We start from the raw sequence: 6,162 nt of genomic DNA on the forward strand, positions 1-6,162 counted from the left end.
ACCCCGCTGCCCCGGAGCGCCGGGGACTGGGGATGTAGGGGGAGATGGACCCTAAGCCCCGATACGGCGGCGGTGCTGCTAGGCTGAGCCCGAGAGAGGCTTCCAGAGGCTGCGGGACCCAAGCGGGGGAGTAACTCGGTGGCAGTGGGCGGGCGGGTACCCGGGCACAGACCCAGGCACGGAGAGACCAGAGCACCAGCTGTGCCATGGGAGTCGGCGCGCCAGAGGCTGTCAAACATTTCTGGCCCGTGGTTCCCGTGGGAGGTGTCGAGGGATTGTGAAGAGGAATCTCCCAATAATGAATTCAGTGTCAGGGAACCTGCACCACCCAACCCCCGCTCCGCCCTGCACCCCACACCTTCTTCCCTTGAATTCCCTGGCTCCACAAACAACACTGGGCAATAGCTCCTCCCTCCCAAGACTCCATCTGAACCCCAACCCCAGTGAAGCACCCCAAACTGGGGTGCAGCCCCACGTATTGCCAAGGGGTCCTCAATCCCCCATCTCCAACACCAACAGGGTCACAGGCCTGCCCAGCACCACTCTGAGCCCCCACAAAGCCTGTGTACCCTCCAACTCTGGCAGCCCTAGACAGAGGCTGCTTGACAGATGCTGACACCCCCACATGACACACACACACACACACACACACACACACACACACACACACACTCACTCACACAGGTCTCACCCTTCTGACCTCCTGAGCCTCAGTCCCTCACCTTGTAATGGCTGCAGCATTCCGGAGATGACAGTCTTGAAGTCTGTCTTCTGGCTCAGGCTGTTTCCTCATTTGCAGGGAGGGGAAGATTATTACCCCATGGGGCAAGGCTGTTTGGTGAGTTTGCACATATAATGGCCTGATGCCCCTCTTCCTATAGCCCAGACCATCAAGCACCTCCAGAAGGAAGGTGACCAGCAGCTGTCATTTCCCCTCTCCAGTGGGGTCTCCCATGAAGTTTAGGGAGCAAGTCTGGATCTGGTCTGTCAGAGGGGTCGCTAAATGCAAAGGGCCCTGTCTCCCATCCTTTATGGTGACCAATTCCTAGGCACCTGCTGAGTCAGGTGCTAGTCACTTCAGAGATAAGCTTGTGCCCATTTTACAGATGAAGAAACTGAAGCTCAGAGAAGCCAAGCGACTCACCTACGGTCCCAGAGTCTCGAGGCCATGAGTTTTTGTTTAGAACCCACATTAGTCTCAGCTGCACTGTCCCAGTTCTGCCTCTTATTGTTTTGGGATTGTTTGGGGTTTTTTTTGTCACTCTGTCTTTCCAAGTCTTAGCTTCCCCTCCATAACATGTGGTAAGAATGATATTCCCACCCTGACTGGTGTGGCTTAGTTGGTTGAGCATCGTTCCGTGCCCTGAAGGGTCTCCGGTTTGATTCCCAGTCAGGACACATGCCTGAGTTGTGGGCTCGATTCCCAGTAGGGGACTTGCAGGAGACAACCAATTGATGTTTCGCTGTCACATCAATGTTTTTTTCTCCCTCTCCCTTCCTCTCTCTAAAAATCAATTTTTTAAAAAAGGAATGATATCTCCTTTAGGTTATTTGAGGATACATTATGATGCAATCAATAAAGCACTTTGCAGTAGAACTTATTAAGTGCTCAACAAATAGCTGCTGTGAATATTGTGATATTCTTGTGTTTCCCTACCTGGGCTATCTGAGAAACAACTGGATTTTATTCATCTTTGTAACTGCAGACCCTATCAGTGTAGCACACAGGAAACACTACAAAAAAGTAAAAAGATAGCAATCATCCTTACTATTATTTCTATATAGTAAGGTAAACCACTCTGGCCTGAGCCTAACATTTGCAGGGCCTGGGGCCAGAGTACAAACAGACGCCCACACAGTAAATGTCTAAATATTTCAATGTTATAAATCGTGCTAATAACCTGTTAAATAAAATATGTCCTATCATCCTACTTTGACAAATAGACCTTCATCATGACCTGCAAGGCCAAATTCCAATTTAGAATTCTGATTCCTCTGGGTAATGAACTGGCCCCTGCCTGCAGCTGCTGCACTTCTGTTCTTTGCCCAGCTCCAGCTCCATCTATACCCTTAGTCACACCTCACACCTCGGGGTGGGCACCTTGCTGTGTAGTCCACCTTCCGGAGGACAGACCTGGGAAGAGGGCTGTCTAGATTCTCCTAGCTTCAATCTGCTCAGTGAGGCTAATGCCCTAGGAAGGGCCAGGAAGTCCTGGATCTACGGCTGGCTAGCTCCTTGTACAAGTTCCTGATGCTCAGCTGCCTCATCTGTAAAATGGGCCAGTAGGTCCGCCTGTAGCCCAGGGCTGACGGGAAGATCCATAGGAAAACAGAAATGTGTATTTTCCTGGAATCCCCCAACCCCGGGGACAGGGGCCACAGAGCAGACCAGCTGATCCAGCGGAGGGATTAGGATGCAGAAGTGTGGGGCTTGGGCAGCCCTCCAGGAAGCCAGTCTCCAATCTCATCCCTAGGAGGAGGGGCTGCTGAGCCAGCAGAATTGCTGAGGCTCAGCCTGGAACAGAGCTGGCGGCCATTTCACTGCAGCCTGGGCTGGCCCCCTTCCCACTGCACAACAGCCTCCAGCGGCAGGCCCAGCCCTTGCTTCTGCCCACCAGCTATATGCCTGCTTGGGCACTCCCTAGGGCCCTTCTCCACCCCCCAGAGCCCTAGTACCCTGCTCCTTATATATAAAACGGGGATGACATGATGAACGTACTCTCCCCATGGGCTGCTGGGAGCATGCATGCAGTATATGTTAGCTGCCATGGGTTCTATCATTCTAGATACTTGATACATAAGAGGGGATTCACATCCATGCGTCCTGTCCAGCAGAGATGCTGGAGTTGCTCGGGCTGGGCATGGAGAATGGCCTGGTCTGCCAGTTGCCCCAAGGCATGGAGCACGCGCAGCTGCCACACTCCACCCAGAGCCCCCACACAAAAGCAAAGAGCTCGGAGCCTGTCTCCTGAGCCCAAAGTGGAATGCCATAGGCACCCGGCCAAGGCTTCCAACCTTCCCTCAGCCCCTTCCCTCTGTCCTGCTTTCAGGTTCCTTTGCCGCTTTGCTTGGGATATCCTTCAAATGTTGGGGCTCATAGCACTCTTCCTTTTTCAGCCTTTGGGGCCTGCATATTCATCTGCCACTCCCAGAGCTGCCTCTGAGCCTGGAGGAGCTGCCCTGCAGGAGGAGGATAGCTCCTGTGCTTACAGAGGAAAATAGGGAGGACGTACGAAATGCAGGGGGCTGCCCAGAGAGTAGTCACCTTAGCCAGAAGCAGGGAGACCAGGGGAGGGCTGAGCCCAGCAGGATGGGTTCTATCGTGTTCTAGCTGTGTGCCCTTAGACACATGACTCTACATCTCTGAGCCTCAGTATTCTTGTTTCCAAAATGGGGTGGTTTCTCCTTGGCAGAGCCATTGTGACAACCTGATGCATAATGTGGTTAAAATGCGCAGCACGGTTTGGTGGTTCTTCAAAAAGTTAAACAGAGTCACCATGTGACCCAGCAATTCTACTCCTAGGTATGTGAGAAATGAAAACATGTACTCAAAAAGATACTGTATAGCCTGGCTGTGTGGCTCAGTGGTTGAGCATCAACCTATGAAACTAGAGGTCATGGTTCGATTCCCAGTCAGGGAACATGCAGGCTCAATCCTCAGTGTGGGGTGTGCAGAAGGCAACTGTTCAATAAGTCTCTCTCATCATGGGTCTCTCTCTCTCTCTCTTTCCCTTTCTCTCTAAAATCAATACAAAAAAGTTTTGTTTTGTTTTTTTACAAAGGAAAGAAGTACTAATACTGTTAATAACTAGATGAAACTTGAGAACATGAAAGAAGCCAGACACAAAAAGCCATATATTGTATAATTCCATTTATTTGAAATATCCATACAAGCCAATATTCTTGATGAACACAGATGCAAAAATTTTCTTTTTTTTAATAATGCAAAAAACAAGTTTAATTGCAGATGCAAAAATTTTCAACAAAATACTAGCAAACTGGATTCAACAATACATTAATGTGCTCGCTTCGGCAGCACATATACTACAAAAATTGGAAGGATACAGAGAAGATTAGCATGGCCCCTGCGCAAGGATGACACGCATTCCATATTTAAAAAAACAAACAAACAAACAAAAAAACCCCAATACATTAAAAGGATTACACACCATGACATAGTGGGATTCATTCCAGGGATGCAAGGATGGTTCAATATCTGTAAATCAATCAATATGATATATCACATTAACAAAATTAAGGATAAAAATCATATATCATCTCAATAGATTCAGAAAAAAGCATTTGACACAATTAAACATCCCTTTATGATAAAAAGTCAACAGAGTGGTTATAGAAGAAACATATCTCAACATAATAAAGGCTATATATGATAAGCCCACAGCTAATATCATACTTACTGGTGAAAAACTGAAAGCTTTTCCTGTAAGATCAGAAACAAGGCAAAGATGTCCATTATTACCACTTCTATTCAACATAGTATTGGAGTCATAACCACAGCAATTAGAGAAAAGGCATTCAAAACAGAAAGGAAGAAGTAAAACTCTCATTATTTGTAGATAACATGATGTGATATATAGAAAACCCTAAAGACTTCCCCAAAAAACTATTAGAATAAATAAATTCAGTAAAGTTGTAGGATAATCGATATGTAGAAATCTGTTGCATTTCTATATACCAATAATGAGTGATCAGAAAAAGAAAACAATTCCATTTACAACTGCATCAAAAAGTATAAAATACCTAGGAATAAACTTAAGCCAGGAGGTGAAAGACCTGTACTCTGAAAACTATTAAGACATTTAAAAAAAGGCATTGAAGAAGATACAAATAAATGGAAAGCTATACCTAGCTCATGAATTGAAAGGATTGATTGTTAAAATGTCCTCACTATCTAAAGCAATATATAGATGATACAGATTCAATGCAATCCCTATTAAAATACCAATGGCATTTTTCTCAGAATTAGAATAACTCATTCTAAAAGTTACATGGAACAACAAAAGGCCCAGAATAGGCAAAGAAATCTTGGGGAAAAACAAAGTGGAAGCAATCACACTCCCTGATTTCAAACTATACTACAAAGTTACAATAATCAAAACAGTGTGATACTAGCATGAAAACAAATATACAGATCAATAGAATAGAGATCCCCAAAATAAATCTTCTCTTATATGGTCAATTAATCTATGACAAAGAAAGCAAGGATATTCAATGCAGTAAAGACAGCCTTTTCAATAAGTAGTGTTGAGAAAACTGTACAGATACATGCAAAAGAAAAAAAAAAGAAACTGGACTACTTTCTTACACCTTATCTATCTATCTATCTATCTATCTATCTATCCTTGTATAGATATATAAATATCGGTATATCTATACATCTATAACTATATCCTATCTAATAATAGACAAACATGGTAATTGACTGTACCTTCACTATGCCTCCCATTGGCTAATCAGCGCAATATGCAAATTAACTGCCAACAAAGATGGCGGCTAATTTGCATACTGCAGGCGGGGCCAGCAGTGCGCGACACTGCCCATGGGACCCGAGTCCCGGACCCCTGACCCGGTGAGGCAGGGCTGGCAGCGTGCGACGCTGCCCGCAGGACCCCAGCCCCGGATCCCTGACCCTTGGATCTGTGACCTGGCAAGGGAGCGAAGTGGCGGAGAAGGGAGAGAGCCCAGGTGGCAGAGAAGGGAGGGAGCCGAGGGCTAAGCGGCGAAGGGTGGGAGCGAGGCAGCGGAGAAGGGAGCAAAGCCCGCCTCGGTGGGCTTCGCTCCCTTTTCTGTTTCGCTGCGGTCTCAGGAAGCCCTATTCTTGCAGGAATCTTCCTGCAACGGGCCTCTAGTCCTATCTAATAATAGACAAACATGGTAATTGACTGTACCTTCACTATGCCTCCCATTGGCTAATCAGCGCAATATGCAAATTAACTGCCAACAAAGATGGCGGCTAATTTGCATACTGCAGGCGGGGCCAGCAGTGCGCGACACTGCCCATGGGACCCGAGTCCCGGACCCCTGACCCGGTGAGGCAGGGCTGGCAGCGTGCGACGCTGCCCGCAGGACCCCAGCCCCGGATCCCTGACCCTTGGATCTATGACCTGGCAAGGGAGCGAAGTGGCGGAGAAGGGAGAGAGC

The sequence above is a fragment of the Myotis brandtii genome, unplaced genomic scaffold (genome assembly GCF_000412655.1).
Source record: "Myotis brandtii unplaced genomic scaffold, ASM41265v1 scaffold292, whole genome shotgun sequence".
Lineage (NCBI taxonomy): Eukaryota > Metazoa > Chordata > Mammalia > Chiroptera > Vespertilionidae > Myotis > Myotis brandtii.